The following is a 26,474-nucleotide window of genomic DNA, read 5'->3' as shown; positions in this document are numbered from 1 at the left end:
TGATGCTACGCCTCCCTCCCCCTGTGCACTGCTGTCCTCGCTCTGCATATCCTCCTGCCAGGTTGGGTCAGTTACTGGATCATCCACCACGTCGTCTTCCTCTTCCGCACCCTGCTCCTCCTCCTGACTTCCTGACAATTGTGTCTCATCATCGTCCACCACTTGTTGAGACACGTTGCCAACTTCGTGAGAACGTGGCTGCTCAAATATTTGGCCATCTGTACAGACGATCTCCTCATGACCCACTTCAATATGAGCTGGCGAGAGGCCAGAATGTGTGAATGGAAACGTGAACAGCTCTTCCGAGTGTCCAAGTGTGGGATCATTAATGTCCGAGGAGGACGTGTACTCAGCCTGGTGGTAGGAAGGAGGATCAGGTTCAGAAATGTGCGGTGCAGTATCACGGCTACTGACACTTGACCGTGTGGAAGACAGAGTGTTTGTGGTGGTGCCAATCTGACTGGAAGCATTATCTGCTATCCAACTAACAACCTGTTGACACTGGTCTTGGTTCAAGAGCGGTGTACTGCTGCGGTCCCCAAGAATTTGGGACAGGACGTGCGAGCGACTAGATGTGGCCCTTTGTTGTGGCGAAATTAGAGCTTACCCACGACCTCGGCCTCTGCCTGCACCACCATCACGTCCACTTCCTTGTTCCTTGCCAATGCCCTTGTGCATTTTGCAATGCTGTGCACTGCGGACGTGTATATTCACTACTTGTGCGTTATATCAAAGTTTGTGGAAATTGCACACAAGTGCACCTGTACGCTGCCACCAACAGGCACACACGTGCGGTTTTAAAAACCAAGCACGGACGCAATAAGAACCTAACAGGTTTTTTTGGGGAGCGACAATTACAGACAAGTCAGACACTATCTGGACTGTTTTACACTGTGTACACCAGCCCCAGATATGATGAAGGCTGGTATACGGTCACCACTACCCTGCCTGCCTGCCTGCCTGTATACTGGTACAATAGTCCTGACAAGGACTCTTCTGGTCACTAGCCTGTATTCAGACCTGGCTATACCCTGCCTGTATATAGCAACAATAGTCCTGAGAAGGACTCTGCTACTGTACTCCGACCTGGCTATACCCTGCCTGCCTGTATACAACTAGAATAGTCCTGAGAAGGACTTTTGGTCACACTGTTTGCAGCCCTGCAACTGAAAAAGCTATAAAGGGCCGCAAAGCTTTCCCTGAATCAGCGACACTCTCCCTGCACTGACTGTCTGGATAGCTGTGAGCAGAGCACAGCGCGCCGGCCGGTATAAAGGCTCGGTCACGCTGTGCAGGCCGGCCAATCACTGCAATTCCACAACTAACAGGGCTGTGGCATTGCAGTGGTCTGCCAGCCAATCCCTGCATGAGGGCTGGCTCTCAAAAGAGCGCCAACATGCAGAAATGAAGACCACGAGTACAGCACGAGTATCGCGAGATTACTCGGTCCCCGCCGAGCAGCCCGAGTACAGCGATACTCGTGCGAGTACCGAGTAGTTACAAGCATGCTCGCTCATCACTAGTATTTAACCATTACATGGCGTTTTGAGACCCTTGGTTTTTTCCATCATAGTGAGTCTATTGCAGCTGCCCACTATGTATTCCCCCCACCTTTTTGTACAGACACATTGACCTACAGGTGCCCCTCATCACCATTTAACCCTTTGTGGTTTCATAGGTGTTTGTGACAACTTTGATACACCCCGTCATTCTGGGTTTCCCTGTACCGGCCCTGTTGTGCTCTTGGCCACATTATTTGGCCCCCTACCTATAACCCTTTCCCTCCCTCCCTCTTTCCATTCTATATTTTGGAAGGGGTTCATACATCTTGGCCATTACCTTTGTTTAATACATCTCTCCACCATTTTGGCAGATTTATGTGGGTGGTGGCATGGTTTTTGCCGTTTCAATTGTGTTCTTGTCCACATTAATAACTTGTCCACTTTTACCAATGTGATCTCATACCTGTACTTTCTTGCAAAAATGTCTTGATAAAATTGCTTCAATACCTAATATTTTTATTATCACTTAAAATATTTTTTTCATATAATTTTGTGCCATTTTTCTTCTTTGTTCTCCTTGTTTATAATATGTTGTAAAGAGTAAAACTAGAGAGTCACTTGTAGAGAAGGATCTGGGTGTACGTCATATCACAGACTAAGTAACATGAAATGCCAATCAATGGATTTTAAAAGGTTAGCGGGATAAATTCATATATCAAAAAAGGTATAGACTCAAGTGCCAGGGACGTAATAGTGAAAAGAAAAGTTTTGGCACCGTATTAGCCAGTTGAAAAATGATTGATCGCTCTCAGTGAGAGAAACAAAATTATAATACGAGGACATAATACTACCACTTTACAAAGCAATAGTGCGGCCTCATCTGAATATACTTCAGTTGTGGACACCAGTTTATAAAAAGGATGCCCTGGAGTTAGGAAAAGTTCAGAGAAAAACAACTGATAAAGTTATAACTGATAGTTATGCAGAAAGATTAGAAGAACTTAGTTAATTTAGTCTTGAGAACAGACATCTAAAAAGGTACCGTCACAGTAAGCAACGCTCCAGGGATCCCACCAGCAACCTGATCTGGCAGGGATCGCTGGAGCGTCGCTACACGGGTTGCTGGTGAGCTGTAACACAGGCAGATCTCACCAGCAACCAGTGACCAGTCCCCAGTCAGCAGCGAGGCGTGGAAGCGATGCTGCGCTTGGTAACTAAGGTAAATATCGGGTAACCAACCTGATATTTATCTTGGTTACCAGCGCACACCGCTTAGCGCTGGCTCCCTGCACACCTAGCCACAGTACACATCGGGTTAATTACCCGATGTGTACTCCGGCCACGTGTGCAGGGAGCCGGCACTGACAGCGTGAGAGCAGCAGACGCTGGTACCGAAGGTAAATATCGGGTAACCAAGGAAAGGGCTTCTTGGTTAGCCGATATTTACATTGGTTACCAGCGTCCGCAGAAGCCGGCTCCCTGCTGCCTGCACATTTAGTTGTTGCTCTCTCGCTGTCACACACAGTGATCTGTGCTTCACAGCGGGACAGCAACAACTAAAGAATGGCCCAGGACATTCAGCAACAACCAGCAACCTCACAGCAGGGGCCAGGTTGTTGCTGGATGTCACACACAGCAATATTACTAGCAAATTGTGCCTCAGCAGCGATGTTGCTAGCGATGTTGCCTAGTGTGACGTGGCCTTAAGGTAAGGGGTAGGGGGTGATTATCTTGTATAAGTAAATAAATGGCCCATTAAAAATAAAGTAAAAAAGTTTCTTTATGTAAAACCAAACAACAAGGAGGCACTCCCTGCCCCAGGTTCAATCTCCAGAGGAGAGAAGGCGTCTATCACAAGAACTATAAATCTGTTGAATAGTGACTTCAGGGGACAGTTACAATGGGAACCATTGATGGTTCAAAAAAACAAAAAAAAAATAAAAACAAAACCCTTATGTACATGTGTAAAGTTCTTTTCCGAATATTTAGTTCAGTGGATAAAGAACTGGGATCAGGAGGGAAAGATAACTCTTTTGGGGTCTACTGGGTCATACATTGCAGTTGTGCATGTGCGCCTTCCCTAGGATGAATTTGCATGTTTGTCCTTTTTCAACCGTATAAACTATGAAAGAAGACAAGTTATCTATGGATATAGAGAAAACAAAGTGTATAAGGGCGCAGTCACATGTCAACTCTCCTGACCCGGGCATGAGAGCGGCATAGAAACCCATTGGCTCAGGAGAGCGGACAGCCAGTCCGAGGATTGCGATGCGATCCTCGGATGAGCTCTACGGCTCTGACTGCACCTGAATACATATTATATACTATTAGCTCTTCTCTGCAGTGTATGATACAGATTCTATTTCATTACTGTAATATGACAATATGCTTGTATTTGGATTTCCTGAACATATGCACAGCTGCTCATGAAATTATAGGAGCAACAGCAAAGGTTAATAAAGATCCTGAGAAAATAGTTAAAAATAATCTCTAGGTCCTGCTCTATTGCTTATTCCTTTGCCTATAGTTGCTATAGATTATGGCTGTTGTGGCTTAAGCCCAGGAGAAGGTTAGGAGTGTAACTAGGGAATGTCACTATTGACCAAAGATGTGTATCGATAGTGCCCAAGTACATAGTGGCTTTGCACCATATCGGTCACTCGCGCTTCTTATGCTGGTCTATCATCCTTGGCACACTATAGTAGAAATTTAAGCACAAGCCATACGAATATCCTCAAAAGGCAAACTACTCATAGCTTTGGCTTTCTGAAGATAAACTAATGGCCAGTAAGGCAGATTCTTGTGCATTGCACCCAGGTTTGACCAGATGATGTACCTGAGCCACAAGGTGTGAAAGGATGTAAACGTTTATAAAAAGCAGTCAACAAAAAATTCATGTAAAGAAAAAATAAAAATGTCAGAAAGTCAAGCATACATTTGCAGCGTTCACCTGCTTGGTTTAGGCTCACCTCATTATACCGGTGGCAGAGTGGAAATTTCCAACCATAAAAAAAAGCAGCACTGCTGAGCTTGGGGAGTTACGAGCCACTGGGAATGATCAGTGGAACATACAGCCAACGTCTACAAGCCTCACGTTATAACCCCCGGTAAGGCTGAGCTCACATGTCCAGTACTCATCCGTTAGAAGGGGTCCAGCAGCAATCCGTGGCCAGAAAAGTTGTGCACACAGAACGTTTTTATCCACTTTTAATAAACTGATTTCAGCTGGATTTTTTTTTTTTTTAAAAAGGGAACCTGTCCCCGTTTTTTCAGCCTACAAGCTGCGGCCACCACCAGTGGGCTCTTATATATAGCATTCTAGCATGCTGTATACAAGAGCCCAGGCCGCTGTGTAAAATGTAAAAAGCACTTTATAATACTCACCTAATCGGTGACTGCGGAGGAGTTTGGTTAGATGGGCGTCTCCGTTTTCCGGTGCCGGCACTCCTCTTTCGGCCATCTTCGTCCTCCTTCTGTAGCTGAGGTGCATGACACGTCCTACGTCATCCACACTCGCCGGCATGGAGGGCCTGAGCAGGGCAGATCAGAGTACTGTAGTGCGCCTGCGCAGGATCGGTGAGTGTGTATGACGTAGACGCGTCATGTACACAGGCTTCAGAAGGAGGACGAAGATGGCCAAAAGAGGAGGCGCCGGCACCGGACAACAGAGACACCCATATGACCGAACTCCATAGCAGTGCGACCGTTAGATAAGTATTATAAAGTGGTTTTTTTACACTCTGCACAAAGGCCTGGGCTCTTATATACGGCATGTTAGAAAGCTGTATATAAGAGCCCAGTGGTGGTGGCCGCAGCTTATAGGCCAAAAAAACGATGACAGGTTCCCTTTAACGGACGTCAATGGAAACTGGATAAGATTTCTTCATTTGAAATTGACTGAGTTAGCAAAAAACTGATCCTTTTCAAATGAAAGAAAAACGGACAACTAATTAATGGATAGGGTTTCATGTGTTTGCACAACTTTTTTGCCAACGGATTGCTGCTGGATCAGTTCTAATGGAGGATTACTGGACATTTGAACTCAGCCTAAGCGATGAAGCTCTGTCAGGCATTACAGGACCATGCAAGCACTGTTTGTTATTGCTTTGTTTGTGAAAAGCCAAAAAAGTGTGTGTAGAAACTGTTCTAAAATACTTACCAGACACTATCTTCAGTTTGAAATGTCGCTCTGGTCTGCCCGGAAATAACATGACCATTAGGCTAGTTTCACACTACGTCTTTTTAACATCCGTTGAAAACGTTTTTTTAGCGGAAGTACGGATCCTGCTTTTACAGCAAATAACGTATGCAAACGCATATGTTATTTTGCAGGATCCTGCACTGGATGTTTAGGGGCGGGCAAAGGAGTCATGTGATCGGGAGTGAGGGGAACTAGACTGGGAGCCGGCATCTGACAGCTGCAGACGCTGGTAACCAAAGTAAACATCGGCCTTGGATACCCGATATTTATCTTGGTTACGAGTGTCTGCAGCTGCTAGGAGCCGGGCTGCCTGCACACGTTACTAACGTAAACATCGGGTAACTAAGATAAGTGGTTACGCGATATTTACCTTAGTTACGAGTGTCCGCAGCTCTCAGGTGGGAGAGAGAGGAAGGGGAGGAAGGGGGAAAGACAGAGATAGAGAGAGAGAGGGTGAGGGAGGGAAGAGGAGGGAGAGACAGATCACGCGAGACTGGTTCTGGGCATGCTCAGTACTTTCTGGGCATGCTCAGTACAAAAGCAGGATCCTGTCTATCAGCACGCCAGCGTTCACCTGCGTTTGTGTGCGTTATAGTCAGGATCCAGCAATTTGCAGTATTTGGACGGAGCTCAAAAACGCTACAAGTAGCGTTTTTGAAACATGTTAAAAAACTGCAAGTCACTGGATCCTCACTATAACGCACGCAAACGCAGGTGAACGGATGTTAACGCGAGTCCATTGCAAATGCATTGAAATGAAAACGCTTATTTGGAGCTTGGAGCTATTTGCACTGGATCCGCTTGTCCGCTAAAATAAAATAATGTTAAGGACGGATGTTAAATAAACGTAGTGTGAAACCAGCCTTAGTGATGAACATGCACTGCCATGCTCGGTACTCGCAATGAGCAGTTGCTGCTTGGATGGGCACGACGCGAGTATAGAGTACAATAGAAGTCAATGTGAAACTTGAGCATTATTCGAGGAAATCATCTTTTTCATTGTAAATCTAAGACTCAGAAGAAGGCAAACTAAATCAGCAGGTCACAAATGTGGTCACTAGTGATGAGCGAACATTACCATGCTCGAGTGCTCTGTACTCAAAACGAGCAGTCAGACCCTTGGATCTGGAATGCTCGAGTTCCCCATTGACTTCCATTATACTCGGTACACGAGTTGAGACTGTCAAGCGTCTAACTACTTGTTTTGAGTACAGAGCACTTAAGTATGGCAATGCTCACTTATCACTAGTGACCACATTTGTGACCTAGTTTACTTTGCCTTCTTCCAAGTCTAAAGGCCGCTTTACATGCAAAGACATCGCTAACGAGATATCGCTGGGGTCACGGAATTCATGATGCACATCCGGCCTCGTTAGCGACGTCATTGCGTGTGACACTTACGAGAGACTGCTAATGATCCCAAATACTCACCAAATCGTTGATTGTTGACACGTTCATTTTCAAAATATCATTGCTCATTCAGGACGCAGGTTGTTCGTCGTTCCTGAGGCAGCACACACCGCTAAGTGTGATACCTCGGGAAAGACAAACAACATCGTTCCTGCGTCCTCTGGCAACGAGGTGGGAGTGACGTGAATGTGACTGCTCTCCGTGCCTCCGCTTCTATTGGTGGCCCGCTGTGTGACGTTGCTGTGACACCGCACGAACCGCCCCCTTAAAAAAAGAGGTTGTTCGCCGGCCACAACGACGTAGTTAGGAAGGTAAGTTCGTGTGACACGTACCAGCGATATTGTTCGCCTCGGGCAGCGATTTGCCCGTGAAGCACAAACGACGGGGGCGGGTGCTATCGCTAGTGACATCGCCAGCGATGTTGCGGCGTGTAAAGCGGCCTTTAGACTTACAATAAAAAATTACCTCCGTCCACACGGAAGACTATGTGAGCCAGTAGGTCACAAATGCGGTCACACGATGCAGAGCCGCATTGGAAACAGCAGAAGACGGCGACCAGTAAGTATTATAATACACACCCCATACATATTTCTCTTTTTTTTTTGCTCTGTTAACCTTTAAAAGCCATCAGATTTTTTTTCTCTCTGTCTGGAGAATATACATGTGTGAATCTTTAGGCCTCCTTTGCATTTGCTTTTCCTGGGTGTTATGTATTTGTGGACTCTCTCTGTAACCCCACCAATAACCACATTACAAAACAGCATATTACAATGCAGTAAAATGCTGTAGGGCAGATTAAAAAAAAAAAAAACAAAAAAAAACAAAAACACACCTTTTTGTTGACCATAAACAAATCACTGAGCAGCCTCAGGGCAGTTTAAAAAAATAAATAAATTAAAAATAAAGCTGTGCTGCGATGGGCAAAGTTTTTCTTTTAGACACCTTCCATAATTGAGGCCATGTGTGATTATTCCGCATATATCTCCATATGCCCGGTGTATTGTTTCTGGGAGTAACACAGTGACAGCAGAGTACACAGTATTATGCAGGGACAGTTCTCTGCCCAATCAAGCTTGTAATGTATTATTGTTGGCGGACAGACGCAGAGACAAAAGTCCCTTGTCCGTGGTCTCAAGAAACTGCCCCTGTGCTCTGAATTAGTGTATGGGCAAGGCTGAGAAAGCCATTGTTCTGTGGAGACCCCGGGCTGCGTCTCAGTGCCAGCTCCTTCTTGCCCTTACACAAGTGACTTTTGTCTTAGACTTATGCAAAGAAAAAACAAAAACAGATGATAAACTTGGTTGGGCAATGAGTGAAATAAAAGAGCAATACTAGGCAACACACAGAAAGCACGGATCTCAGACTAGCCAGATTTATTATATAGACGTCACTTAGGCTCGTTTCACACATCTAGCATGTCACCGGATCCAGCACACTCCAGTACGGTGCAATACTGTACAAAGGCATCGCGGCAAGCTCCGGTTATATGCTGTCATGTGACTGGAGCTTGCCGCGATGCCATTGTACAGTATTGCACTGTACTGGTGTGCCGGATCCGGCAATCCGGTGAAATGTCGGATATGTGAAACGGGCCTTACAGCTTCGGGATACTTGTCTGTACGGCTGTGTATATTTTCCTTGGAGTTATAAGCTTTGGAGGATTTCTGAGATTAGAAAATTAAGCCAAAAATTTTGTAAAAGACTTAACATTCACCTGGTAAATTCTTATTCAACAGCACCCCGGCTACAGATGGTGTATCTTTACTGTGCTGCAACCATGACGTTCGCAGCTAGCCACAGGACCTCTGCAGCCAATCACTAGACTCATCATACCGCTGCCAGCTGTCACCTGCGTGGATGGGGACGTCACCATGTTTGTAATGGACCCTGCATTATTTTATGGGGTTTCTACATGAAAAGACTGGGCAATGATAAAAGGGTTCAATTTAAAAAGAACTGAACACATCGTTCAGGATTCTGTTTTTTTTTCTTCAGGTAAGGTTCTCTCAGTGCTGTAAAAAAAAGGAATTTTGCTGTTCTTTGCTTTACTGCTTTTCAACAATTCTGAGTTCTGTTCAGGTTTTCCCATTTTCTCCTATCTCCTTTGACAGGTCATTATATAGAGTTGGTTCACTACTCTGCAGTAGTGGCCACCTCTCTGTAAAACTGATCGGGAAGGCTTTTTCTAAATATATTGATCAGCGCTATTGAGGTCCGCTCATCCCCATGAAGTGACCCCCGGGCTCAATGACCTCTGGGATCCGGTGATGTCACCTCAACTTCCAGTTGACCTGACATCACTGCAGCCGGCCCCAGTCTTCCTGAGTGACTAGGTTGAGCGCAGTGTTTCACCACGCATCACAGCCCAGCATCACAGCCCAGCATCACAGCCCAGCATCACAGCCCAGCAGTGAAGGAGAGAGCGCATGAGATGCTGTGCTGTGACAAGTGGTGAAACTCTTCCCACATACCAGTCACTCAGGGAGACTGGGGCCCACCTCGGTGATGTTAGGTCAACTGGAAGTTGAAGAACATCACCAGATCCCAGAGGTCATGGAGCCCAGGGGTCACTTCATGGGGATGAGCGGTCTGCAATACCGCTGCTCACATGCAGCATTGGCTGATCAAGATGTTTAGAAAAAGTCTTCCCTATCAAATTTACAGGGATGTGGCCTCTATTGCAGAGTAGTGAACCATCCCTTTAAAGATGCAACATATTAAATTTAGTCCCCCAACCCCCAATACTTTCTAGGGTAGGGAAACCCATACATGCACATATATTGAAAGGCCAATACAATAGTGTTCAGTTGCAGTTTCAACCTCAAATAATCACCAACAGATAGTACCCAGCTGGACCAGAGACACCGTGTACCCACCAGATAATCACAGGAAGGCCACAAGCTCATGTTGAGTATTTGAAGTTTTTGGGGGTTTTTTCCCCCCTCAGTATCTGTAGTCAAAACCAGGAGTGGGTGAGAAATACAGAAGTGGTGACTTGTTACTATTATACTTTTACTCTTATTGTCCCATTCCTGGTTTTGGCTACAAATAGTGAGGGGAAAAAACCCTCCAAATATTCAGCGTGTGCACGTGGCCCAAGAAGCTCCCAGTCAGGTATAATAGCTGTGAGATCAGAGTGACAGGACACAAGACCGGCATCTACAAGCCTCTGGGGACGGGTTTATTTCACATCTACTGAGGCTGCATGATCCAGGGTTCCTCACTAAAAACAAGGGTTTTATTAATTGGCTTTCACTTAGCAGCGGACTACAGAGTCATCAGGACCTACTGCTACGAATCACTGTGTCACACAAGATAATGCTGGAGCAAAGAAAACCTGAGACTATCAGCACAGCGCTGGTTAATCAGAAGTGTTATAACCAGGAGCAACGTCTCCACAAGTAACCATTATAAGGAATAAAAAGCCAAGGAATCGGATGTGACTATCTGTGGTATAGCCCCGTCTGTGAAGATCAGAAGCCATGGAAGACACCTCTTACTGATGAAAGGTGACACTCTGCTTCATGGCCTTGTCTCTACACATCACACTCAGATAGCCATGATAATCACAAGACTAGTGTCAGCTCATCAGCCAACACTATGGAAAGGGGTGAAGACATGACTGTAGTCTTAGGAGCCAAGAAGGAGAAATACATCCATCCTAGGGCGGCCATACACAGACCAGTTTTCTCCCACAACTACAACTGGGCCCTAGACTGGGAGCAATCATGTGAGCGTGACAATTGTCTGCCATCAACAGTCTAGCAAGTGCTCCATCCATTCTACTAATCAGCATTCGGCCTATACTGCAGGCTCTCGCAGATTTTAGATTTGTGGTTTCATAAACCTATAAATGGGACAGCCCCAAATATCCCTTCATGCAGGAGTGCGACCACTGCCCAAACATCCCTGCTTGGCCAAAACAGGAACAAATGCATTTCTTCTTTCGATTGATATGAGTGGGCACTACCATGCATCGGGTGCTTGGTACGAGTGATGAGCAGGCGCTACCATGCTCGGTACGAGTGATGAGCAGGCGCTACCATGCTCGGTACGAGTGATGAGCAGGCGCTACCATGCTCGGTACGAGTGATGAGCAGGCGCTACCATGCTCGGTACGAGTGATGAGCAGGCGCTACCATGCTCGGTACGAGTGATGAGCAGGCGCTACCATGCTCGGTACGAGTGATGAGCAGGCGCTACCATGCTCGGTACGAGTGATGAGCAGGCGCTACCATGCTCGGTACGAGTGATGAGCAGGCGCTACCATGCTCGGTACGAGTGATGAGCAGGCGCTACCATGCTCGGTACTAGTGATGAGCAGGCACTACCATGCTCGGTACTAGTGATGAGCAGGCACTACCATGCTCGGTACTAGTGATGAGCAGGCACTACCAAGCTCAGGTGCTCAGTACTAGTGATGAGCAGGCACTACCAAGCTCAGGTGCTCAGTACTAGTGATGAGCAGGCGCTACCAAGCTCAGGTGCTCAGTACTAGTGATGAGCAGGCGCTACCAAGCTCAGGTGCTCAGTACTAGTGATGAGCAGGCACTACCAAGCTCAGGTGCTCAGTACTAGTGATGAGCAGGCGCTACCAAGCTCAGGTGCTCAGTACTAGTGATGAGCAGGCACTACCAAGCTCAGGTGCTCAGTACTAGTGATGAGCAGGCGCTACCAAGCTCAGGTGCTCAGTACTAGTGATGAGCAGGCGCTACCAAGCTCAGGTGCTCAGTACTAGTGATGAGCAGGCAATACCAAGCTCAGGTGCTCAGTACTAGTGATGAGCAGGCAATACCAAGCTCAGGTGCTCAGTACTAGTGATGAGCAGGCACTACCAAGCTCGGGTGCTCAGTACTAGTGATGAGCATGCACTACCATGCTCAATACTCTCAACAAGCAGTCAGATGCACAGACGGATGCTACTCAAGTGCCCGAGTATAATGGAAGTCAATAGGGGTTCGAGCATTTTTCTGGAAAAACGAGTCCCCTATTGACTTCCATTACACTTGGGTACACACATCGTGCCCATCCGAGATTTCAACTGCTCGTTATGAGTACCCGAGCATGGTAGCGCTTGCTCATCACTAGTCTGTCAATTACTAATGCCTGGGATAGATCACTGTCAGTCATTGCTAAATTTCAGGCAGATTTCTATTAATATCAATGAAACTGCTAATTACTGGAATCCAAATAGCTCTTGAGACCCAACCACCTCATTAGACCTACACTATGGTGTCCATCCCTTCCAGGAATTAGATAATGGAAAGGTTACTAACGAAAGTTATTATCTTAAACTTCAGAAGCTGTGATAACAGGCACAAGTTGTATTTTCTATGGCATCACTTTTTAAATATGGGTGAAATAATGAATAAATTACTGACCATTGAATCCTAAAGATGAACACTGGGGTGGTAGGTACATACAGGTATCCAATACTTCGTGCCTAGTATATGTGAATATGGGGGATGTACACGTCTGGAAACACCGATCTGACCTCTCCGGTCTCCATATAGTTTAGTAAACTTCACTACAAGAATGATTATTGAATGAATGGGCTATTTCAGTTCATTTTTTATACTAAGCTATTTAACATCAAATGTGTTTGTATATATTGTATTATACAGATAAAATAACTAGATAATAAAAAAACAAAAAACGATCCAATAAGAGCATCCTGACCCAGATACAAAGCTAATACAAGAGACAACAAGCTTCAATTTCAGACCTAAAAATCACATTTCGGCGACAGTCACACATCCAACAGTTTCATTGCTCCACAATTTTACAGAGACCCATCTCTGGTCCACGAGACTCCGAGTCCCATTCATCCTTTTTAGACTCTGCCATAAGAGTCTATGGACATGGATGACATATGGAAGACTGATACATTGTCAAGAGTCATTGGATAAAAGATCACAGACTTATCATTGTTGCTTCTGTTTTAAAACTGAAGCGCAAAAAAAAATAAAATAAATAAAAATAAATAAAATACAATGGTTTCTCAGAAATGGCAAAATTCACAGGGATTATATATAGGTCGGTTAATAAATCCCAGCCAGGTAAATGAGTTCTCGGAGTGGCATGACACCGGACCATCACCTACAGGTCTGTGGCGGAGGACGAGCGTGCCTGAATGCAGAATAGGCACCGTCGCTGGAGGACACTGCACACAATGACTAACAGCCGCTATTTACTAAATAATAACCTCCATCGCTCATCGTCCCCTGTGATGGGTGATCTCAGCGCGGAGAATGGGCACATGCCATCATCCGTCTTCATACCGCCATGCACACACCGCGCACTGGTAACAATGGAGCCAGCACACTCCGCTGTGTTTATTCTCCATGTGCCAGATGGGATTACCCCTAATCTCTCAGCCTACAGAATACATTTCGGCTTAATATGATAAAGACATGTAACATATATGATAATAAAGGCTGTAATCTCTTGGAAAAAAACAAAGCAAGTAAATAAGAGTTGTGTATGGACACTGAGGTCTTGCATCAGCTCCGCACCTCTCCCCACTGAGGTGTAATCAGGGGAAATAATGATCAGCAGTGTGCCACCCTGAGGGGATGTGGGCACCATGTGTGAGCACCACACCTATGCCATGCCCCTGGCCATGCAGAATGCTGTGCACAGTGACAGCTCACTCCTCAGCTATGCCAGGCATCCCCATTACAGATAAGGGGCACCAGCCACACACAGACCAGGTGCACACATTACCATAGCGGCTGTGAATGGAGCCAGCCTGCATTATATGAATGGAGGTGCCCCCCACAGGCAGTGCTGCCACCCATAGCCGCACAGTGAATGGCCGCACGGGGAGGCGGGGGACTGCGGCCGTTGTCTGCGGAGAGGGAGGCTGCCGCTCACTTACATCCAGGGGCCACAGAGGACGGAAGCCGGGCCGGTCAGCGTCTGTCGGGACACTCGGGTGAGGCGCAGGAGTAGCTGGAGCAGGGCACGTCCTCGGGCGGCGGTGGTATTAGACAGATTACGGTAACGCCAGGGCTCACAGCCGGCAGGCGCTCCTGTCACTAGTGTTGTTGTTGATGCGACTTCCCCATTGCTCTGCGGTAACCACAACCAGCGGCGGCGCGGGCTCCGCGCACCAACATCATCAGGCACCTATTATTATGAGCGACTGCAGGCTAAGAAGACAGATGCAGGAGCGCAGCCGCACTCCACCGCAGCCCCTCCCTTCAGTGACGTCTGGAAAGTGGGCGTGGCGCACAGAAACCGAACGACGCAAACTAGGAAATGGGCGTGTCTGCGGAGTAGCCAATGACGAGCAGCCTGTGTCTCCGGCTAGCTTGTAGCACCGTTTTTTTTCTTGATCAGCTTTATTTATAAACAGTGTGCATACACAGGGCAGCCTGGGGTTGTGAGCTGTAGGGGCAGATGGATGGAGTGATAGCACGGGCAGAGCCAACAATCCCTGTCATGGTGATGGCCATTGTAGTAAGATGGAAAATGGCATTATAAGATAAACCTGCCCCAGGACTAGAAGTATTAGCAGTCCTTGCCTGGTCAGCGCTGCCAGCAGACCTCAGTAGTGTTCATAAACCGGTTACCCCAGTGCGATCAGAGGTGGCCCAGGTGAAATAAAAGCTTTGGCCATGGTTGTCTCCAGCACAGATATCACCGTCCCATCAACCACCAATATTTATCTGGTCACCTTACCGCTGCAGCCAATCACTGACCACAGCGCTCCGGCGTTCAGCTGGTGACATCGCCACTCCATCTCAGCACAGCCCACGGAGCGGCCAGGAGGGTGGCAGTACGGTTAAAGTCCCCTTTTTAAAAAGGGAACCCGATTAGTCCAGTTTACCCTGGGATTTTTTGTTCTTTTTTGTGAGAGGGTATTTCTAACAGATTTTTGTCAGTAAAACACGGCGTAGGCCAGGCTTGTGCTCGGAGTGGGCGTAGTAGGAAGGGGACACGTGCCCAGATACAGTATGTTGGCAGTAATGAGTCGTACATTGGGTAATTCTATCATATACTGACAGACACTGGAGGATAACCTGCACTGTGATTGGGACGTGTGAGCAGCAAAGACTGATAAATTGACACCAGTCTGCGGTAGTACAGTATTTATTATACTCCCTATCTTTGATGCTGAGCCCACATCATTCCCCTCACATGTCTGCTGATTTCATCAACATGTACAGCTAACAGGCGTGGGTGGATCTTGGCGTAAGCCAAGTGTCATGCGAGGGAACGCACAAATCCCCATGTGGCATCAGCCTTAGATCGCGCTGTCATACTCTGACAGTGTAATCTAGCGTGTTCCGGCTGGGAGCTGTGCTGTCTTCGATCATGGGGCGCCAATGGGTTGTCATGACAGCGTGGGGTCAGGTGATGAACCATGTCGCTGTCATAACTCACTTAAGGCCACTTAAGGCCACTTTACACACAGTGACATTGCTAGCGATGTCGCTGCCGATCACACCCGCCCCTGTCGTTTGTGCGTGACGGGCAAATCGTTGCCCGTGGCGCACAATATCTTTAGTCCCCGTCACACATATTACCTTCCTAGCGACATCGCTGTGGCCGGCGAACTGCCTCATTTCTAAGGGGGCGATTCGTGCGGCGTCACAGCGACGTCACACAGCAGGCGGCCAATAGAAGCGGAGGGGTGGAGAGCAGCTGAAGGAAAGACATGCCCACCTCGTTGCCGGAGGACACAGGTACGGTGTTGTTCGTCATTCCTTGGTTGTCACACGTAGCGATGTGTGCTGCCTCAGGAACGACGAACAACCTGCGTCCTGAATCAGCAACGATATTTGGGATTTGAACGACGTGTCTGATCAACGATTTAGTGAGTATTTTTGATCGTTAGCGGTCGTTCGTACGTTTCACATGCAACGACGTCGCTAACGAGGCCGGACGTGTGTCACGAATTCCGTGACCCCAACATCTCGTTAGCGATGTAGTTGCGTGTAAAGCCCTCTTTACTGTGAATGCTGACAGAGCACCAGCACTGACAGGCACGCTGCATTTCTGCTGATTAGAGTGCTGAAGCATCGCTCTGATCAGCAGGCCCTAAGGGGACTAGTAAAATCAATAACAAAAAAATTAAAAAAAGTTTTAAAAATATGAAAAGCTTAAAACTAAAAGTTTTCCCCATTGAAAATAAAACAAATAACAAAAATACACATATTTGGTATCATGACATTCAGATATGCCTGATCTATCAAATTATTAAATCAATTAATCTGATCGGTACACGACGTAGAAAGAAAAAAATTCAAAACATCAGAATTACGGTTTTTTGGTCGCTGCAGCATAGCATTAAAATTCAACAACAGGTGACCAAAACATCGCATCTACCCATGAATGGTATAATTAAAAATACCAGTCCAAGATACAAAAAACTAAATCATTGCTGAGACCCAGATCCCAAAAAATAATGTAACGGGTCTCGGAAAATGGCAATAAGAGCGCAACCCAGTACATAGCTCTCCAAATACTATAATGTCCCCCGCATAGCCTTTCTTATGGTATAATAGATCCCACTGAACCCTTCATATATTAGAATGCACCCTCATAGCCCACCATGTAGTATAATGCACCCCATAGTCCTCCAATTATTATAACGCACCTCACATAGTCCTCCATGTATTATAATTCACCCCATAACCCTCCATATATGATAATGCATCCCATAGTCCTTCATATATTATACTGCACCCCATAGTCCTCCATATATTATAATGCAGCCACATAGTCCTCCATATTATATTATGCATCCCCCATACCATTTAATGCAGCCCCATAGTCCCTCATATTATATTATGCAGCCTCCATACCATGCAATGCAGCCACATAGTCCTCAATGTTTTATAATGCAACCCCATAGTCCTCCATATTATATTATGCAGCCCCCATGCCATGTAATGCAGCCCCATAGTCAAAGCGGAGGGGCGGAGATGAGCAGGACGTAACATCCCGCCCACCTCCTTCCTTCCGCATTGTGGCCGGCGACAGGTAAGGAGACGTTCCTCGCTCCTGCGGTGTCACACACAGCGATGTGTGCTGCCGCATGAGCGATGAACCACCTGGATAAACAACCCTTACCGATTTTTGAGTTTGGGACGACCGCTCCATGGTGAAAGATTTTCACCATTTTTGAGGTCGCTTAAGGTCGCTGGTCAGTGTCACACGCTGCGATATCGTTAATGACGCCGGATGTGCATCACTAACAACTTGACCCCGACGACAAAACATTAACGATATCGTAGCGTGTAAAGCCCCCTTTAGTGTATACATTTTTGCAAAAAGGTAAAAAGCTGTCTCACCTTGTCACGGTGTACCCATCTGAGATAGTCCCTAACCTACTGAAGTTAAAAACATTATCAATACCTGACACATGTCAAAACTCCAATATGAATGGTGGCAAGTGGTCAGCTGTGTCCCAGATTAAATACACAGCAAAGTGAGACGCAATTGTGGCGCCCTGGACAAGCCAGGGGCCACAGGTAACAACACACACACACCCCCACCCCCAGCAGTTCACAGCAGACATCCCCAGTGAGACCTGATTTCTTCCCTCGGGTTCAGACAGACACACCAGGTGGGCGGAGTCAGGCAGATAGGCACGCCCACCGAGGAGTCTAGCTGGCCTGAGGCAAAAACCAGCTCAGACACGACCAGGCAGAGGAAGAGAGAGGAGGTCTGCAGAGAGGCAGACGCAGACTGGGGCCTAGGTTGGAGCCTAGGTCCCTCGTGTAGCCAGTGGGACTGACGGTAGTGGCCGTCTGCAGGAGCCGGGAAGACAGTCTTGGTGGAACCGTAAGTAGCCGGGACAGGGTAGTGGCCCGTCCGGTACCGAACCGGGGAGCCAGCTGGAAACCGGAGCGCAGGAAGAGCGTACACGAAGGTGCAGGAAAGGACTTACACTACCAACCAGGGGTCAGGGGAAGAACTACCGCAGCCGTCTGTGGGACCCTTCCATCCAGCCGTTTGTTTTACCGGAGACTTTGCATTGATCATTGGCTGAGTGAGTACAACCGTGCCGTGCGGCACAGCGCTGCCCCCGCGACCCTACACCCTCACCAGGCGCCGTAACCCGCCTGCCATCCCTACCCCTCACCGGGGCCCCTGGACAACCTACCCCCCTACCCACGGAGGGGAGAACCAACATCCAAGCTGCTCCCTGTCATCGCTCCCGGGATCCCCATCTAGAGCAGCGGTGGTGTCACAACCTCACCACAACCGTGGGTGGCGTCACGGACAATATCCCTAAACCAAACCACCCCCTTTCACTCACGGGCGAGGAACGCCGCTCGAGTCCCCGGGATCCGGCCCACCGCTCGAGCCACCGAGCAGCAGCAGCCGGACCCGAGCAGTGGGTGAGCGCAGCGTCCCCTCCTCCGCCCGCAACACAAATAGTTGTTCAGCCTCAGTATTAGGAGGGCTGCGCCCCCAACTTGCAATAAAGCAAGATAACATACAAAAAACACCAAAAACCTGAGCTGAAACAATGTTCAGTAAACATGCAACATTAAGCATGTGTGATAACATACAAAAAACACCAAAAACCTGAGCTGAAACAATGTTCAGTAAACATGCAACATTAAGCATGTGTGATAACATACAAAAAACACCAAAAACCTGAGCTGAAACAATGTTCAGTAAACATGCAACCTTAATTAATGCATTAATGCAGTCCCAAAGTCCTCCATATTTTATATTGCAGCCTCATAGTCCTCCATATTATATTATGCATCCTCCATACCATTTAATGCAGCCCCATAGTCCCTCATATTATATGATGCAACCTCCATACCATGTAATGCAGCCCGATAGTCCTCCATATTTTCTAATGCAAGTAGTGATGTCACTGCTCTCGGCTGCACTGAGACATTGAGCGCAGGCACAGGGAAAGAATGATAAAGCATGGAGTGGAGCACTCCGCTCCACCCTTCATCATTACTTTGTGTGATGACCAGTGAGGGGGCATCGGGCCCCCTTACTTACAAGTCCCATAGTGGCTGCGTGGCCTGCCACTGAACAGTGCAGCTTCTCTCTGACACAGAAGAGCCGGCTGATTGTCTGCAAGGTGGGCACCGGCCCCCTAATCCTGCTGGGCCAGGTCGCAGTTGCAATTTCTGCGACTGCAGTCTTTACACCCCTGGTTTTGGCTCTTGGAAGAAGGGGAGAAAAAACAAAAAATTGCCAGGTGGTGAAGAGTTTAATAGCTGTGTGTTGAGTTATTTAGAGGAAACACTAAATTTACACTGTTATACAAACTGTACACTAGGTATTGTACATTATATCAAAGTGTCATATCTTCAGTGTTGTCCCATTAAAAGATATAATAAATCTGTTGAAAAATGTGTAGGGGGTGTACTCACCTTTGTTATATAATGTACATAGATGATTGATAGACGTAGTAATGACAAACACAATGAAAACATCACCTTGATTACGTAGATTGCTGGATGCATTCAGAAAACTGGAGTATAATGTATAATTAAAATATATAATGAGGTTTTAATGACTTAAAAGGGTTGTCCAGTTGAATTTTTTTTAAAGTTTTGAATGACATGAAGAAAGAAAAGAAGTGATACTCTCCTCACTATGGCCCTGCGGTCCATCAAACTGTGTGGTGAACTGTGGGGTCCATCATACTTTGTTTAGGAGGCTAAACAGAGGAACTGGCATAGCTTCCTTCTATGATTGTCTGGAGACCTTGTTCCATATACACTCTATTTACATATGTATAGAAATGTCTGCCAAGGTTTATCCCTTAAAGGCCACGTCTCACTAAGCGACATCGCTAGCAACATCGCTGCTGAGTCGCGTTTTTTGTGACGCAACAGCGATCGTGCTAGCGATGTTGTTGTGTGTGACATCCAGCAACGACCTGGCCCCTGCTGTGAGGTCGCCGGTCATTGCTGAATGTCCTGGACCATTTTTTGGTTGTTACTCTCCCGCTGTGAAGCACACATCGCTGTGTTTGACAGTGAGAGAGCAACAAACTGAATTTGCAGGGAATAGGGAGCCGGCTTCTGCGGACGCTGGTAACCAAGGTACACATCAGGTAACCAAGCAAAGAGCTTTGCTTGGTTACCCGATATTTACCTTGGTTACTAGCGTCTGCAGCTTTTAGAAGCCGCCTCCCTGCTCCCTGCACACGCAGCCAAGGTACACATCGGGTAACCATAAGCAAAGCGCTTTGCTTAGTAACCCGATGTGTACCATGGTTATAAAGCACATCGTCGTTACACGGGTCGCTGGTGGCTGATCTCTGATTGCTGTGGAGATCTGCCTGTTTGACAGCTCACCAGCGACCATGTAGCGACGTTTCAGCGATCCCTGCCAGGTCGGATCGCTGGTGGGATCGCTGGAGCATCGCTTACTGTGACGGTACCTTAATGCGGCCTTAATGCGGGCTTCACACGAGACGATCTATCGTGCGATCGCACGAGCGATCGCACCCGTCCCCGTTGTTTGTGCATCACGGTCAATTAGTTGCCCGTGGCGCACAAAGTCATTAAACCCCCGTCACACGCACTTACCTGCTGAGCGACGTCGCTGTGGGCGGCGAACATCCACTTCCTGAAGGGGGTGGGACGTTCGGCGTCACAGTGACGTCACACAGCGGGCGGCCAATAGAAGCGGAGGGGCAGAGATGAGCGGGACGTAAACTTCCCGCCCACCTCCTTCCTTCAGCATTGCCGGCGGGACGCAGGTAAGCTGTGTTCATCGTTCCCGGGGTGTCACACGGAGCAATGTGTGCTACCCCAGGTATGATGAACAACCGGCACAAAGAAGAATAAACGATTTTTTAAAAATGAGCGACGTGTCAACGATACACGATTTGTAACCGATTTGAGAACATTCTGAGTCACTCAGAGGTGTCACACGCAACGACGTCGCAGATGATGCCGGATGTGCGTCACGAAAACCGTGACCCTAACGATATATTGCACGATAGATCGTCTCGTGTGACGCCCGCATAAGGCTTCACATCTCTTTCAATGGTAATTTACTTTGCACTTTGTCTCTAGTAATGCGAATATACCTGTTCTAAAGGCCCCTTTACACACTGCAACATCGCTAGTGATATCGCTGTAACGTCACCGGTTTTGTGACGTAATAGCGACCTCCCCAGCGACATTGCAGTGTGTGACACGCATCAGCGATCTGGCCCCCGCTGTGAGGTTGCTGATCGCTACAAGTCGTTCAGGACCATTCTTTGGTCCTTTGTTTCCCGCTTCGCAGCATGCATCGGTGTGTTTGACACCGTTACAACGACATCGTTAGCGACCCAGCACATGGGTGTGCTAGCGTTCCCTTTCCAGCGAGGTCGTTCTGCAGGTCTGTATCGCTGCTGCGTCGTTGGCCAGATCTGCCTGTTTGACAGCTCCCCAGCGACTGTTAGAGACTTTCCAGTGATCCCGACCAGGTCGAGATCGCTGGTGGGATCGCTAGAAAGTCTCAGTGTGTAAAGGGGCCTTTACCTTGTGGTTCTATGTGGTAGATAGGGTAATCTAGAGGAACCTGAAGATACACCTCTTCCGACAAGCCTACAACGTACAATAACCCTCAGTCCAGTACACCACTGTGCATACGACTCGCTCCTTACCTGTTGTATCCTCACCTTTTGCCTGTAGACTGTGAGCCCTCGCGGGCAGGGTCCTCTCTCCTCCTGTACCAGTCTGTTTTGTACTGTTAATGATTGTTGTACTAGTTTTTATGTATACCCTTTTTCATTTGTAAAGTGCCATGGAATTAATGGAGCTTTAATAATAATAAAAAAATAATAATAATAGTAATAATTATATGACAATGCAGCATACCATTTCATTCTCTTCTCACATCATGTACACTCTTCCTGAATTTCTAATTGTTTTAGATATATGTACCATTTTGTAAGGAATTTGTGACGCTAGTCACTATATAGACAAGGCAAGATGCAGGATAGTCGAATGTTCCGGGGTCAGGACCAGGAGTTCAAATCAACAGTAAAGGCTGCTTTACACCAGACAATCTATCGTGCGATAGATCGTCGGGGTCACGGTGTTTGTGATGCACATCCGGCATCGCTGGTGATGCCGGCCTGTGTGACACCTCCTAGCGACGCAGTGTCGCTCACAAATCGTGAGTCATGTACTGGTCGCTAGGTTCCATAATATCGGTTCTGAAATCGGGCGCCGGTTGTTCATCGTTCCCGTGGCATCACACGTCGCTCCGTGTGACACCATGAACATCGCGTACCTGCCTCCCGCGTCAGCCGCCGGCTCTATGTGGAAGGAAGGAGGTGGGCGGGATGTTTACATCCTGCTCATCTCCGCCCCTCTGCTTCTATTGGCCGGCGGCCGTGTGACGTCGCTGTGACGCCGAACGTCCCTCCCACTCCAGGAAGTGGACGTTCGCTGCCCACAGCGAGGTCGCACGAGAGGTAAGTATGTGTGACGGGGGTTACCGACTTTGTGCGCCACGGGCAGCGATTTGTCCGTGACGCAAAAAGGACGGGGGCGGGTACGATCGATTGTGAAATCGCACAATCGGTCGTACCATGTAAAGCAGCCTTAAGAGACTAGACAGAGGCGTAGTCAGGTCACAATTTGTCACGGCCGGGCGGTCGGGCAGACCCAGGAGGTGGATCCACTGGACCGAACTCTAAGATGGAGGTAGGGAGTCCGGCAGCTGAAGCACTGAAGGGCAGCAGGATAGTCCGTGCAAGTGAAGACAGCGGAGGAGTCCCTGGGACCACGGAGTCACAGAAGGTAGTCTTGGTGACGTAGCTCAGGTTCGGAGGCCGAGATGATATCAGGCGGAGTCCGGAACCTCTGGAGCAAGATGACGGGTCACCGCAGGGATCCGAGATGGCAGGTGCTGTCGGATGGCAGACGGACAGCGTGCGGGGTTCGGGATACGGCAGACTGGATGGCGAGGCAGGTACGGCTCTACAAAGAGAGATAGGTGAGTACAGGCACATAAACACCAGGAGACCTGACTCCTAGCTCAGGGAACACGAAGATCAGGCCCCGCCCCCTTGGACAAGAACCCCCTTTATACCCTGAACCTGACTAACCTCATTTCCTGTTACTGGACGCTGGCCCTTTAAGAAAGGGTCAGTGACCGCGCGCGTGCCCTAATGCGCATGCGCGCGGCCCGGGTGCCAGAAGCCAGGGAAGGAGGCTGCGAGGAGGACGCAGGAGAGCCGGCCAGGGCCTGGGAAGATGTCGGACGCCGGGATCGGCGACCAGAGGACCTATGGAGGACGGGCACCGGAGGCTGGGACGAGGGGAGCGTGGCAGGTGAGCCGGGGAGCGGAGCTGAGGACCCGGGGAGGGGAGCCGAGGACCCGGGGAGCGTGACAGTACCCCCCCCCCCACGCCCCCCTCCCCGCAACCGGGACATGAAGGCACGGATGAGAGGAGTGCCTACGTTCTCCCTGGGCTCCCAGGACCTATCCTCAGGACCATACCCTGCCCAGTCCACCAGGAAGAACTGCCGACCTCGTACGGTCTTCATGGCCACGATATCCCTTACCGCATAGATGTCATCATCGGCAATAGGTGGAGGAGCTGGACTGGCAGCAGCGGAGAAGGGACCAAGGACCACCGGCTTGAGCAGGGAGACGTGGAACGAGTTGGGTATCCTCATCGTGGCCGGGAGCTGCAGCTTGTAGGAGACCTCATTGATCCTGGTGAGGACTTTAAACGGCCCAATGTAGCGAGGACCCAGCTTGTATGAAGGTATCTTCAGGCGGACGTACTGGGAAGAAAGCCAGACGAGGTCTCCAGGAGAGAAACACGGAGGATCCAGGCGTTTCTTGTCTGCGTGTCTCTTCATCCGCAGGGAAGCACGTCCTAGAGACACCTTGACAGAGTCCCAAATGGTGGCAAAGTCACGGGTTACTGTATCTGCAGCAGGGACATCCGAAGAGGGGGATACAGGCAATGGGATGGAAGGCTGAAGTCCGTAAACAACATGGAAGGGAGAGCAGGAGGACGACTCACTGATGTGGTGGTTGTGGGAGAATTCAGCCCAAGGTAGAAGAGCGGACCAGTCGTCGTGATGGGCGTTAACATAGTGACGTAGAAATGAGGTCAAGATTTGATTGACCCTCTCTACTTGGCCATTAGACTGAGGATGGTATGCAGATGAAAAGTCCAGAGTCACTCCCAGATGGTTACAGAGAGCCCTCCAGAAGCGGGAGGTGAACTGAGTTCCTCTGTCTGATACGATGTGTAATGGAAAGCCATGCAAGCGGAAGATGTGTTGTATAAAAGCGTCCGCGAGTTCCTGAGCAGAGGGCAGTCCAGCCATAGGAACGAAATGGGCCATTTTTGAGAACCGGTCCACCACGACCCATATGACTGTGTGCCCGGATGACAATGGCAAGTCCGTAATAAAGTCCATTGCTATGTGTTGCCACGGAATCGAAGGTATCGGCAGAGGCAGAAGGCGGCCATGTGGGAGGTGTTTGGGCGTCTTGTTTCTGGCACAAGAGGAGCAGGCCGAGACAAAGGCGGCGACGTCCGTGCGAAGAGATGGCCACCAGTAATGGCGTACAATCGCACCCCATGTTCTCTTCTGGCCTGCATGGCCGGCTGTTTTTGAGGTATGACCCCAGTGTAAGACCGTTAGCCTGTCGGTCTCCGAGACATAGGTCTTCCCAGGTGGTATCTGGGCCAGAGTGACAGGAGCCACCGGAACAATCTTGCTAGGAGAGATGATAGGCTGGATAGTCTCTTCCTCCTGTTCCATGGGCATGAGAGACCTAGACAAGGCATCAGCGCGTACATTCTTGTCCGCTGGTCGGAAGTGGAGCTGGAAGTCAAACCTGGCAAAGAATAAGGACCACCTGGCTTGCCGTGGGTTCAGTCGCTGAGCGGACCGCAGGTATTCCAGGTTTTTGTGGTCCGTGTAGATAATCACGGGGTACACTGCTCCTTCCAGGAGGTAGCGCCACTCCTCCAGAGCCAGTTTGACCGCCAGTAGTTCTCGGTCACCGATGGTGTAATTACGTTCGGGTGCTGAGAAGCTCTTAGAGAAGAAACCGCAGGTCACCATCTTCCCGGAGGAGGATTTTTGCATGAGCACTGCTCCGGCTCCTGAGGAGGAGGCATCCACTTCCAAGGTGAACTGGCGGTTTAACTCCGGTCGGTGGAGTACAGGGGCGGAGGCGAATGCTCGCTTCAAAGAACAAAATGCGGCGTCTGCCGCAGGTGACCAGTCCTTAGGATTAGCCTCCTTTTTGGTCAAAGCGGAGAGAGGAGCGGTCAAGGCAGAGAAGTGCGGGATAAACTGGCGGTAGTAGTTGGCGAATCCCAGGAAGCGTTGGATTGCCTTCAGTCCAGAAGGCGGAGGCCAGTTGATGATGGCGGAGACCTTCTTGGGGTCCATCTGCAGTCCAGTATCAGAGATGATGTACCCCAGAAAGGGGAGGGAAGACTGCTCAAAGACACACTTCTCATACTTTGCGTACAGGCGATTCTCTCTCAGTCTTTGTAAGACCAGCTGTACGTTTTCTCTGTGGGTTTGGAGGTCCGGAGAGAAGACAAGGATGTCATCTAGATAAACAACCACACAGATGTAGAGAAGGTCCCGAAACACGTCGTTCACCAGTTCTTGGAAGACGGCAGGAGCGTTACACAGACCGAAGGGCATCACGCAGTACTCATAATGTCCATCGCGCGTATTAAACGCGGTTTTCCATTCGTCACCAGAGCGGATGCGTACCAGATTGTAAGCACCCCGAAGATCCAGCTTGGTGAACACACGAGCTCCTCTAAGCCGGTCAAATAATTCGGGAATGAGCGGCAGGGGGTATTTGTTTTTCACGGTAATTTGATTGAGACCCCGGTAGTCTATGCATGGGCGTAAGTCTCCCTCTTTCTTCTTGACAAAGAAGAAACCTGCTCCAGCAGGAGAGGAGGATCTCCGAATGAACCCTCTTGCTAGGCTCTCTGAGATGTAATCTGACATGGCCCTGGTTTCGGCTGGAGATAAAGGATATATCCGTCCTCTAGGTGGGGTTGTCCCTGGAAGCAGGTCAATGGCACAATCGTATGGACGATGTGGCGGCAGTACCTCGGATTCCTTTTTGTCAAAGACATCGGCAAAGGACCAATAGGCCGAAGGCAGCCCCGTTAGGGTCTCAGGAACCGGAGGTCGTCGGAGGGGTGGTATGGACTTTAGGCACCTCTCATGACACGAAGAGCCCCAACGGGTGACTTCGCCAGTACCCCAGCTAACCGATGGTTCATGTGTCCGCAACCATGGGAGTCCCAACAGGATCTGGTGGGACATGTGTGGGAGAACGTAGAGAGCGATGTTCTCGGTGTGAAGAGCACCGATGCGTAGTTCGACAGGCCTGGTGATCAAGGAGATGG

At 48.7% G+C, this 26,474-nt stretch overlaps 1 protein-coding gene across 1 annotated transcript in view; it reads right to left on the bottom strand.

Moving 5' to 3' along the window:
* The window catches only part of SNRK (SNF related kinase), a 102,016-nt gene extending 87,705 nt beyond the window's left edge, over window positions 1-14,311 (bottom strand). Inside the window, exon 1 of the mRNA XM_075315232.1 lies at window positions 13,994-14,311. The gene's annotated coding sequence lies outside the window, so the exon portion shown is untranslated. The remainder of the gene's footprint in view (window positions 1-13,993) is intronic.
* Between the last annotated feature and the right edge of the window lie 12,163 nt (window positions 14,312-26,474).

This window comes from Anomaloglossus baeobatrachus, chromosome 6 (genome assembly GCF_048569485.1).
Source record: "Anomaloglossus baeobatrachus isolate aAnoBae1 chromosome 6, aAnoBae1.hap1, whole genome shotgun sequence".
In the NCBI taxonomy this organism is placed as follows: domain Eukaryota; kingdom Metazoa; phylum Chordata; class Amphibia; order Anura; family Aromobatidae; genus Anomaloglossus; species Anomaloglossus baeobatrachus.
This window is presented reverse-complemented; position numbering and strand designations above follow the sequence as displayed.